The sequence below is a fragment of the Pseudonaja textilis genome, chromosome 7 (assembly GCF_049901715.1).
Source record: "Pseudonaja textilis isolate UNSWEBS1 chromosome 7, rPseTex1.2, whole genome shotgun sequence".
Taxonomy (NCBI): domain Eukaryota; kingdom Metazoa; phylum Chordata; class Lepidosauria; order Squamata; family Elapidae; genus Pseudonaja; species Pseudonaja textilis.
Window position 1 is genome coordinate 18,334,757 of NC_141996.1, and position 12,704 is coordinate 18,347,460.

At 37.0% G+C, this 12,704-nt stretch overlaps 1 protein-coding gene across 1 annotated transcript in view; it reads left to right on the forward strand.

Annotated features, from left to right (window-relative positions):
• Nucleotides 1-735: 735 nt before the first annotated feature.
• ZC3H12C (zinc finger CCCH-type containing 12C) overlaps nt 736-12,704 on the forward strand; it is a 48,046-nt gene continuing 36,077 nt past the window's right edge. The window contains exon 1 of the mRNA XM_026708776.2: nt 736-1,138. The gene's annotated coding sequence lies outside the window, so the exon portion shown is untranslated. The remainder of the gene's footprint in view (nt 1,139-12,704) is intronic.

A 12,704-nucleotide genomic window follows, 5' to 3' on the forward strand; every position in this document is an offset into this window, starting at 1 on the left:
AGGGTACAAACAACTTTCATGCAAATATAGTTGCATAATAAATGCTGATTACTAATGGCATTAGTATGTCAAAATGTCATATATTTTGAAAGCAAGAATTAGGTTTATGTTTGTGGTGTAAAATTCTGCAAAAATCAGCGTTTGTGGTTAAATCACTTCCCATTTTCACATCTAAAAATATACTAGTATGGTTGCAACAATAGGGAAGCAGGCTGGCTCTGCAACTTTGTATTGTGTGTGCAAACTAATAGGGCAAATTAACGGTGTGGCTAAAGTTTTTAAGAACCTCGGCAAGTTACAGGTTTGGGTTCAGGTGTCAGCATTGGTTTTACCCGTTCAGACATCTATCCCCGCTGCGGATTTCCTAAAGCAGCCGTAGTTCCTGGTTCCTAAAGGCCAGTACAAGACCGGACTGCCGTTTATAAGCGCCTTCCGTACTGTGCGAAGGTGTGGCAAGCAGGGAATCGGCCACCGGGGCTCTCAGCTTTGCCCTTCCGAAGTGCCCTTGAGCAAGTGCAGAGTGCCCCAAAGGCGCCACAGCCCAGACTTTTTCCTACCTCGGTTCCCCCCTTTCCCCCTGACTCGGAATGGCGAAAACCGGGGCAGGTAAGGCAGCCAAGACAGGAGCCGCGGCCAGGACCTGCCAAGCCGCACCTCCACCTCCCGCGGCTGACGCGGCTCCCTCGCCTTCGCGGCCCGCCTCTGCCGCCCCTCCGGGCAGATGGCCGCGAGGGGGAGGCGCCTGGACACCAAAGGCCGCCGCGGCCTCTCCGGGGCCGCTCCCAAGACGGCGGGGACGGGCTCGAGGGAGGCCGGGCGCTTCCCGCACCGGGCCCGGAGCGGTCGGGGGTGGAGCCGGAGCGAGGGCCAAAGCTGTAGATCCTCGGCTATTCACCCGGCGAAGAGGAGGCGGGACCGGGTTGCCCCGGCCTCCCGTAACGTTATGCCTGTGCTCCCGCCCCTCTGCGGGGCAACCGGCCGGGTGTTTTGCAGGCCCGGCCTGGCGGGGAGGAGTCCTCGAGGTCGCGTTGCTGAGCTTCCCAGCCGCCGAAAGGCCGCGAGGTACCTCTGGCGAGAGGAGGAGGAAGAGGGAGAAGGCAGGAAGGGACCCGGCCGCTTCGATTTGAACCTATGGAAGGTGAGAAACCGTCTCCGGGACCCGTCCGGAGCTCTGGCTCCGAGTCGAGGACGCCAAACCCGCTTGGAAAAGTCCCCGCCCCGAGAAAAACGATCCCACTTTGGCTTGTACGCCCCCCCAACATCTCGTCGTTCCTTGGCCCTGAACAGCCGCTTTCCGCTTTTCCAGCCGAGCCTGACCGTGTGAAGGTATCGAGCGGCTTCTCTTCCTGATCCCCTGCCCTGTTTCTCCTTTAATTTCCTCAGATTGCGCCCCGATTCTGCCTTGGAGTTTTAGATTTGCCTTGGGGGGAACTTCTATGTTGATGGAAGTTGTAGCTCAGTATTATCCAAAGATTACAGCGTCCTCCCCGCATGAACTCCCCGGGATTGCTTTATGAATCTACTGTGAAATAAATCACATTTTAAAGTTTTTTTCCTTGGGACATGCGACCAGGTAGAATTAAATACTGATTCAATACCCCATTCAGATGTATAATAACATATTACAGTACAATCCATCTCTTGTGTATTATACTCGGCTAAGTGTTACAGTCAGTGTTGGATGTATATTTTGTGTATATTCGTAGATATTGTACTCTCAAATTGCAAATGGAGATGTGGGTACTCTATCTTTCTTATCTTCATTTTTAAGTGCTTTGGTTTTATTGCATTGCGAACAGTTGCTGGGGTGAATCCACAGTTTCGTTGTACTTGTACAATGACAATAAAGTTCTCCTAATTCTAAAAATAATTCCTTTTATGTTGCACTATGCATGACAAAGAACTACATTCCCTACTACAGAACTCAGAACTAGTCCACGTAAGAAACCAGGATGTATGCTGAGCCATCCAGGGGATTTCCCAGCTTGAAATCCAGGGGAAAGCAAGTTCATTGTGCCTTTTGGCAGCTCAACAGCCTTTCACAAGAAATTTGCACATCTGACACTTGGGAAAACACTTGGAAAGACTAGCACTCAGTTAAGATCAGTCATCCATATGTCTATTATATTGGTTTCGGTTTTTAATATATTCTAAAAGGTTTGGACAGTTTTAAAGATTATTTCGGGAATTATTTCTGTATTTTTGTTATCGTTTTTTTTTTTACTGTAAAATGTTATGGGCATGTGGCTGTATATAAATAAAGAGGATTAATTTGTGGAAACCCAGGTTTAAATCTCTTCTCGCCTTATGAGGTTTTATTACTAATAGAGTATTAGTAAACCAAAGACTCTTGATAAATATAAATTATAAGGCAGATTATGAAACTTTGGCCACCTAATGAGAAGGAAGGACTCACTGGAGAAGAGCCTAATGCTGGAAAAGATTGAAGGCAAAAGAAGAAGGAGATGACAGGGAATGAGGTGGCTGGATGGAGTCACTGAAGCAGTAGGTATGAGCTCAAATGGACTTGGGAGGATGGTAGAGGACAGGAAGGCCTGGAGGAACATTGTCCATGGGGTTGCGATGGGTCAAACATGACTTTGCAACTAACAACAACATAAGGCAGATTATTTTTCATCTTTTTCGTTTCTTAGTTTGTAGTCTTTGAATGAGGTCTTTTTTCTAATTTTTTTCCACTATTTGTGTTTTGGTTTCTTTTTTTTCTTTAAGTTTAAATACTATTTTGTCAATTGTGTAAGTTAAAGTTAAATCAAAATATTAATTTAAAAAAGAAAGCAATTCACTGGCTAGATCTGTTGCTATAGCTGTCACCCACCTACCTCATATAATTGTTGTGAATTTAAGAGGAAGGCATTCACATATATTATGTACAGTAATTGAGCTTTCACTTTACATTGTGGAATGAATTAGCCTGTAAATATACCTAATAATATGCAGTATACATGATAATTCTGATATGTAATCATTATGGACATTCTTGTGCCAAAATGCAAATAGAAAATAATTTCAGCAAGTAATTTGCTGAAGGCCATCCTGTGGACCATAACTAATGAAGAATTTGGATCTTGGTAGTTTTTTTTTTTTAAGGTTCATTGATGTAACATGCTGCCCACTATTATACCATGGCTTTGATCTTGTGAAAGTTAAGAAATATTGACAAAGTGTGTTGTAACCATTATCTGGTTTGGTTGGTTTTGGTTTAGTATGTTAGATAAACTCAGGCAAAGTAAATGCTTTATAAACATTTGCTTATTTAGAGAAAGTAGCCAATTATTGTATGTTTTTCCAACAAATTGGAAATAAATTATGATTGAAAGATGACTGATTCTTCCCCCTCCCACGAGACATCAACCCCACTGATGTCCAAACAGCAAAGTGGAATCGATAGTGGAGATTGTTTACAGCAGAGCTGTCAAACTGCCAGCCCATCACGGGCTGGCCACGCCCAATTTGGCGAAGTGGAAAAAGTCCTGATACGTCACATGATGCTGCCATGATGACGTGAGTTTGACAGCCCTGGTTTAGAGCTTTGATTTCAGAACATAAATTATGTGACCTAAACTTGGTTTTGAGACTAATACAGGCAGTTATTATACAACTTATGTACTTTGCTTCTGACAAGCAAAGTCAACAAGAGAAGCCAGATTTGCTTAATGACTGCATGATTCACTTAACTTCAGTGATTTGCTTAACAACTCTGGCAGAAATGTTCATATAATGGAGTGCAATTCACTTAATAACTGAGTTGTCTTGCTTTGCAGTGGAAATTTTGGGCTCATTTGTGGTCGTAAGTCAAGGAGTACCTGTACAGTATTCATTTAATGTCTGAATAATAGATAAAATCAGTCACAGAAAGGTTTTTGTTTTCTTCCATTCAGTCATGTCCAATTCTTGGAGACTGTCTGTAGTTTTCTTGGCAAAGATTTTCCAAAATGGTTTGCCATTGCTTCCTTTCTATGGCTAGGAGAAAATAACTGGCCAAAGGTCACCCAACTGGCTTTATACCTAAGGTGGTACTAGAACTCATGATTTCCCAGTTTCTGATTGATGCTTTAACCTAGGGCTGTCAAACTGGTGGCCCATGGGCCGGATGTGTCATGAGCAGGCCACACCCATCCTGATTCCGCAAATATATCACGATATATCACAAAAGGTCACGTGATGAGATCGAGGTGATAACCCGTGCCTTAACCATGCTGGCTCTACAAGCATATTGACAAAAATTCTAATAAAATATTAATATTTACATTTTCTGCAAAATGTTCTCACAATGGTCAGTTGGTAATATCTTCCAAAAATCTCTGCACATAGATATTTAAAAATAATTATTTAAAATGTTTTCTCTGGATTTATTTGTGTGTCTAAAATGTTTGGGATAGTTTTTAATTAAACTAACAATATCTGTTTGTTTCATTATGTTACACTTTTGAAATTTGTTGCCTTCATGATTTGAGCTGTAGCTTTTGTCACTAAATTGTTGTCAATTATCAGTAATTATAAAAATTACTCATTAAGTAAAATATGTTTCTATGCATCATCTGTTTTGTCTCTAACTGGAACTCATAGATTTTAGTTTTTCAATAAATGGAGTGGTGCAGTGGCCTAGTGGTTAAGACACTTGTCTCCCACTAGGAAGGCTGAGAGTTCAATCCTAGGTAGCAGCAGATATTTCTTTCTCTCTTGGATGCAAAGAAAAGTTATTTGTTTTTCCATCAGGAAGGGCATGCTTTAAAACAGCGGTCGCCAACCGGTGGGCCACAGCCCACTGGTGGGCCATGAAGAAATTTTGGTGGGCCGCAGAGAAATCTCACCCCCAGAGCACCCCCCCAAAAGCAATTCATCCAGGCTGCACATAAACACAAGGCTGCGCCGCCCACATGGCCCGTGGGAACCCTCCCCTCCCACTTACTCCTTACCCGGCAAACTTGCCTGCTAAATTGCTATTTTTCTGACCATCAGCTGTTCTGCTGTGCTGGGAGATTTAGTTTAGCTAGAAAGCAGGAAATGGCTGGATTTCTTGCTTTCTAGCTAGTCTTTAGATCTTTGGCTCTGCTTTTAAGCACAGCTGAACCTCCTTTAGGACTGAAGGTTCTGTTATTCAGTGCAGACTCATGGCAAGCAAATTTGAGAGACTGAGCAAGCTGATGGCAGATAGATAGATCACCAAATGATTCTGTGAGCAACTCAATCTGCCTGCCTGCTTTGCCTGATTTTGAGTAAAAGTTGCCCTTTTTAAAAAAATAAAAAATTCAATATTTACATACATGGTATGCTGTGAGTTCATTTTGTGAGTTTGCTTACAAGCAAATTTTATGTGACAGACTGAGCTAGCCAATGGCAGATAGAAAGATCTCTGAATGTAAGCAACTCACTCTGCCTGCCTGCTTTGCCTGATTTTGGATAAAAGTTGCTCTGTTTTTATTAAAAAATCAACATTTATATAAATATTTATAATATTTACATAAATGCCATGTCCAGCCAGTCACATGACCACCAAGCCACACCCACAAATTAGGCCATGCCCACAGAAATGGTTAGTGGTCCCTGGGATTTAAAATTATGCGTTTGGTTGGCGACCCCTGCTTTAAAATGCTCTGCTGCATCCAATCACCCCAACTCTTCCCCAAATTAAAGGATTACAGGGTTGTAAAAAGGGAGATTTTTTTAGTTGTTTAGCAAGTATTATGCAATTTTACCATATTATTTCATTCTGTATATTAAAAATAGTCAACTGGGGTTTTCTTCCTTTGTTATTTACTTCGAGATCTTGTAGTTCATTGTTGCTCTCAGTGATCAATTTTAATATTATAAACATTTCTGATAAACTCATATAGAAACCAGAGATAAAATTCTCTAAACAAAATAAGTTGGTTTAAACAGCTGGCGTACTAGTTAGATGATTCATTGTAATAAGATTGCTGAAAATCTATTTAGTAGATTGATCTGGACTGTTTGTGCTCTCTGACAAGTCTTGACATGTGTGGGCTACTGAATTTGCCCAAGCATCTTTTTTACTGTTAAGTATTTACAGACCAGCTGTTGCATGTTTAAGTAGCAGTACATAACTTTGGGAAGTATGATATTGGGCTAGACAATATTATAATTCTTTTATATGTAAGAAGCTCATCTAACATCACAGGTAATTGTATGGTGGTTCAGTCAGTATAGCAATTTGAGCTGGCTGAAGTTCAGCCCATTATTATACAGCAACATTAATCTCTGAAATAGTATCCTGTTCCATTTTTTCTCTGTTTACCTTCTTTGTCCCGTGTCTCTGATTTTTAGAGTTGTTTACAATATGCTTTTTAAGTTACTATGGATAAAGAGGCATAATTTTTCTGTCTAAAGCAAAAGGGGGAATGTGATTTCTCCTACCTTTCTACCCGTTTAACTCTCTTACTGTTGTGCGTGATAATGAAGTAGATTAGTGATATAGTTGTAGAAAACAGTCCAAAGAACATTTTCTGGGATACATTGGTACAATCTGAGCTCATACTATTAAAGCAGTTGCATCCTCCAGAAAGCTTTGTGCGCTACTGATTTTTCCCTGTTGTTTCTACAAGCATGTGCTTGTAGGTTCTATTCCCACTGGGGTTTCCAGAAAGGTGAAGCTGCTGTGCATGTTCACAAAGACTACTGTGTGAGATAAAGCCTTCAAAATCCTTGCCTCCAGTCTTTCAGAGATGCTACTTTAGACTTGGAGAAAAAGCAGTTTCTTTGCAACATTTTGCCTTAGGTGTTATGCTTTGGACAGGTAGTGGTTCTCAAGTTTTTTTAAAAAAAATAACCTTTAACCTTTTTATTTCCTATAAAATTGCCTTTTTGCTGTTGTAAAATTGAATGATTAAATTCCTGTATCATCTTCACATTTAGCAGGGTTTTATCAAATGCCTAATTTCCTCCTGTTTGTGGCCTGCTTTTATGAGAAAATTAATATTCACAGACTGGGCTGGGTTTTTCCATAAAGTAATTAATAGTTCATCTATTGTTATATTGTCTATGACAGTTGTTCTCAATCTTTTCTTCACTGATTCCCTTTAAATACCGTTTGTGGGCACACACCATGGCCATGGTTATCCTTGACCACAACTCAAGATTTAAATCTGACATTTCTTCAATATGTATGTTGTGTATACACATGCAGAAATACATACACAAAATTTTCAGGTATGCCTTTACAGCTATTTTAAGTTTTAACACTGACCTATATATCTATACCAGAAAGATATGCTAGGAACTCTGAATAAATGATTAAAAAATGAGAAAATGTTCAGTCACTGGAAAGGACTTAACTGATCCCAAACAAACCTCAGTGCAAGTCAGCAAATAAAAAATTAGGTTTTGTAAACTTCTGTCAAAATGCAGCTTTCTGAACAGTCTTAGAAATTCCTTAATTTAAATTATTTCCCATTTTGGTTTCTGTTTAGCTTCTGAACAATCAGAGATATTGTTAGTAATTACAATGATTAACACATATTGTCCTGATTCCATAGCCTAATCCAAATTATTATGTTTGAGGTCATGCAGAAATGTATTAGAAACCAAAAAGTAGATTTTTGTTTGGCTGTCTTTGTAGACATGTAAAAGTAATAAATAAGATTAGTTGAAATCTAAGGCTGCGATTTGGTTCATGCTTGCTTAGAATGTAGGCCAGATATTAGCAAACAGAATAGAGTTGGGCTGTAAATATTATTATTTTATAAATAAGAGCTAGTAAATTACTCACTAAAGTGATCGCTACTGTATCTATTGAATATGTGTACATAGATTTTAGCTAGCTAGAGGGCATAAAATATTAATTCATGAAAATATTAAAAATCCTAGGAATTTTCAAACATCAAATTGTAGATCCTAACAGTTTCTAAGTATGTCACATCAAGTCGTACATGGCTTTTGAGCCATTTTAATGCAAGCATTAGAAGTCAGTTACAAAAAAAAGGTCTTTATTGAGTTTTAAGTCACCTTGAGTATAGAATTTCAGATGTAAATCTGCATAGTTAAATTATATTTTGCTTTGTTTCATATAAATGATTAAAAATAGGCAAATGATAATTTAGACATTTACATTTTGTTTTGGTTGAATACAGTATTATAGATTTAATAGATTAAAGAGTATTAAAGAGTTAATACATAGCAGTTCTAAAGTAGCAATAGTAGTCTTATTTCTGTTATTCAGTTTTGTGCATATGGGATCAGGGTTCTGGATTCTAGGCCTTCATTAAGCCTTATTTACCAAAGAAAATTGTAACCAAGAGATGATGCCTTCTTACAAGAAGAGCTGTCTCTTTCGATGAAGCCTTTTCTCAGAGATGCTAGTAAACAAAAACAAATTCTTTAAAGATTTGCATTATTAACTTGCTTGCCCTTTATAAGTTTAAGTTCGATGAGTATAAAGAAGAAGAGTGTTTTTCACTTTTCTCCACAGAGGATTATCATAAGGGTAAGTTGCAATTTGGCTTCAGGGCTTGTTGATGAAAACTGAAGTAATAGAAAATCCAGTTCCTTGCATAGAACTAAAAAGGGAGGGCTGGTAAATTGTTAGGCCAGAGGTCCCCAAACTTGGCTACTTTAAGACTTGTGGACTTCAACTCTCAGAATTTTCCAGCCAGCTGGCTGGAGAAATTCTGGGAGTTGAAGTCCACAAGTCTTAAAGTGGCCAAGTTTGGGGACCCCTGTGCTAGGCTGTCTCCTGAGAGACAGTCTGTTTTAACCATTGCAAGCAGCATAATATTGAATTAGGTTTCAGTGTCAGTTTTGCAGTGCCAGTAACTCATTTTGTTTATTGTAAAATAATTACAATCTGTAGTCAGTGGCTGCTGCTTTTCTAGGATTGTATTTTTGTTCATTTTTTTAGACTGTTTAATTCAGCTTGTGTTTTTGTACAGTTTTAATATCTAATTCTTAAAATAATTATGCAGCTGCATAATTTAATCTCAGGGAAGATTTACTTGACAATATCATGAGGTTTTCATCTATTTTTGTTCACAGAAATGTTCATTTTGTTGCATGCCTGAACAATAACCAGACCAATATTGTCAATAAGAATTAATTTTGAATTGGGTGCCATTGTGCCTAGATTCAGTATTTTACATTAACTGTTAAACATGAACTTTGAAATAAATGATCTCAAATTATAAAACAGATCACAAACTGAAAATGTAGATATGTGATATTAATATTGCAGATCTGCCAAAACATAGAGATACTGATACCTGTAGTCCTTGACTGACAATAGTTCTTTTAGTAACTGTTCAGTATTACAAAAAGTAACTTATGACCGTTTTTCACACTTATGACCAATGCAACATGCCCATGGTCACGTGATCAAATTCAGATGCTTGGCAACTGACTCTTATTTATGACGGTTACAGTGTCCTGTGATCACATGATCATCTTTTGGGACCTATTTATACAAGCAAAATCAATGGGGAAGCCAGATTTACTTAGCAACTGTGTTACTAATTTAACAACTGCAGTGTTTCGCTTAACTGTGGCAAGGAAGGTTGTAAAATGGGGCAAAACTCGCTTAACAAATATCTCACTTAGCAACAGAAATTTTGGGCTCAATTGTGGTCATAAGTCAATACCTATGTACCTAATTCATTTTATATTAAAGCTATTAATTACTTTTCCTACCAATTCTGTTTCTTTCAATGAGCAGAGGTTGTACTGGATTTCATTTCTGACTTCTCTGCATCTCAGGACCAAAAAAAACGGTTATTTCCCCCCGGTCTCTGTGCTAGTCTGTAATGGAGGTAGAAAAGTCTTATTTCTTCCATATGACAAATACCCATATTTCAGTTATATAAACCTGACTAGTCATCTGAACTGGCACATAATAGGTAAATGGAAGAGAAGATACGTAGAAAGGAAACAGGTTATAGAGTAAGAAAAGGGTGGTGATGATGATGATGATGATGATATTTTGATATTTTTATCCTGCCCCTCGCTCTGTGTTTGCTCAACTCAATGTGGCAAACCCTAATATTCCTGCCTCCTATTTTCCCCACGAAAATAACCTTGTGGGGTGGGTTGGACTGAGGAAGAATGACTGGGCCAACATCACTCAGCTGGCTTTTATACCTAAAGTAGACCTAGAACTCCCAGTCCTCCTGATGTATAGGCTAGCACCTGCACCACTACCCCAAACTGACTTCCACTTATGAAAGGACAATGCTTAAATCAAAGAAACGTAGACTTTGCATAATTATTTGTAGTAAAAATTCTTCATGATAAAGCTGGAAATATATTCGTCAGTACAAAGAGAGAGAGAAAAAACAGACAGAGAGAGATAGTTTTCATTTTATTTATTAAACTTATCAGAGGGTTTTTTAAAATTAATTTTTATTTGTAAAAAATGGAATCAATCTTAATACCAAGTGACATATTTCTTCTGCCTCTTAATTATTGTACTTTTTATTTTAATTCTATTTCTAGTCTATCGTAAATTTTATATTGTTTATCTGTATGTTATTCAGTGTCTCCCCTTTTCTGGTTTTAATAAATATTTTAGATTTTGTTGTATATGGTTATTATTTGAACATTACTTTTTACTTTGCTAGTCACTGACTGCGGTTAAACAATTTAAAAATGTACAATGCCATTAGGAGTTCAGTCAATTTGAGTTCAATTAATTGTTCTGGGAGTTTGGAATATATTGTTGACATGGTATACCAAAATAATATCATTACCACACTTTCTATTATATTAGAAATCTTATTTCTTTCTGATAGTCTTTTTTTAAGTTTTTAAAAATCTTATTTTTAAAGAAAATAAAATTAATATTTTTAATCAATTTATATACTTTTTTTATAAAAAAAGGCAACTTCAACTCAGTAAATGAGAAATTGAAAATATTGAGTAGACAATGCCTATATCTGTCTTCCTCTTTATTCAGAATCTTGAGAAAAACAGTTTGCTCTTTCAGTCACAGATTGCTTCATAATTGTAAAGGAATTATGTTGTAGGAAGGCAATACTCTTTTTATACCATCCAAAGAAGCAAATATTGTTAAGTTATATTACTATTTCAATGACTTTTGAATTCAAATGTTAATTATCTTACTATGCTTCTAGTGTAACTAACGCAATTAGCATGTATTTTGAATGATTCCTTTTCTTGATTTTTTTTTAAGTATGGTATTTTTCAAAGTATAAGGCACACTTTTCCCTCCCCAAAAGGTGGGTGGAAATGTCTATGAGTCTTTTTTTTAGATAAATTTTTATTGGTTTTTAAAACAAACATAAACAAGCAAAACATAAAAACATCAAATCATATTTTCTTAATGATTTCCTCCTGTGATGGTATTTTCTCATTTTTCCAGTTTTTAGCAAATACAATCCTAGCCGCTGTTAATACATTTACAATCAGGTATTTCAAGTCTTTACTATATATTTCAGGTAAAATTCCCAATAAAAATATTTCTGGTTTCAAATCTATATGCTTTTTTGTCATTTTTTCCAACCACGTGTAGATTTTAGTCCAGTATTTTTTAGCATCCGCACAAGTCCACCACATATGGTAATATGAGCCAGGTATCTGATGACATTTCCAACATTTTTCGGATTTATTCTTGAACATTCTTGCTATTCTTGTCGGGGGAAAGTACCACCTGTAAAACATCTTATACAAATTTTCTTTATATGCTGTTGACATTGTCATTTTATAATTTTGAGACCACAATTTTTGCCATTTCTCTAAATCAATCCCATATCCAAAATTCTTCCCCCAAGCAATCTTTAACTAATCTTTAACTCTTCTTCTTCTAATTTAATTTCTAATAAATATCTATAGAATTTTTTAATCCCCTTTTCATCAGTACCTGTCAAAATCTTATCTGTCAGTCAATTTATCATAGAAATCTTCTGTTTTAGAATCTTTATCATACCTTGAATGTATTTGCGCATATGAAAACCAATTCATCTTTATACCTTGTTCCTCTAGTTTTGGTATAGATTTAAGTTCACCCTTTTCATGCAATATTTCACCATATCTAACTGTTTGTTCCTTTTTGTATATTATAGGATAAGAAAATGCTTCAATAGTCAATAGCTAGACTGGAATTTTAAAATCACATTGTCTTTTAATCTTCTCCCAATTTAACCACAGAGATTCCCGTATATAATGTCTTCTAAAGTACCCCTGTGTTTTAGTTCCTGTATACCATAAAAAAGCTTGCCACCCCAACAACAGGTCATGTCCTTCTAATGTCCAGAATCTAGTATTTCTTAATGTTATCCATTCCTTAACCCACATCAAATTTGTAGCTTGGTAATACAACTCCCAATTAGGCAAACCAAATCCTCCTCTTATTCTAGCATCTTGCAAAAGTTTTAACTTTATTCTTGCTTTCTTACCTTGCCATATATATTTCAACACAATTTTATTTAAATCTTCAAAGTAATCTTTTCCAAGGCTAATTGGAATTGTTTGAAACAAATATAAAATTCTGGGTAATATATTCATCTTGATTGTTGAAATTCTCCCTATTAGTGACAGTTGTAAATTTTCCCATTTCGCCAGATCTAGCACTATCTGCTGTTTAAGTTTGATATAATTATTCTCTTTTAGTGTACTACATCCTGCTGTCAAATATATCCCCAAGTACTTGATCTTATTCGTGACCTGAATTTTTAATAGGTCTGCCAGTTCTTCCTTGTGTCTTAATAGCATATTCTTTGTCA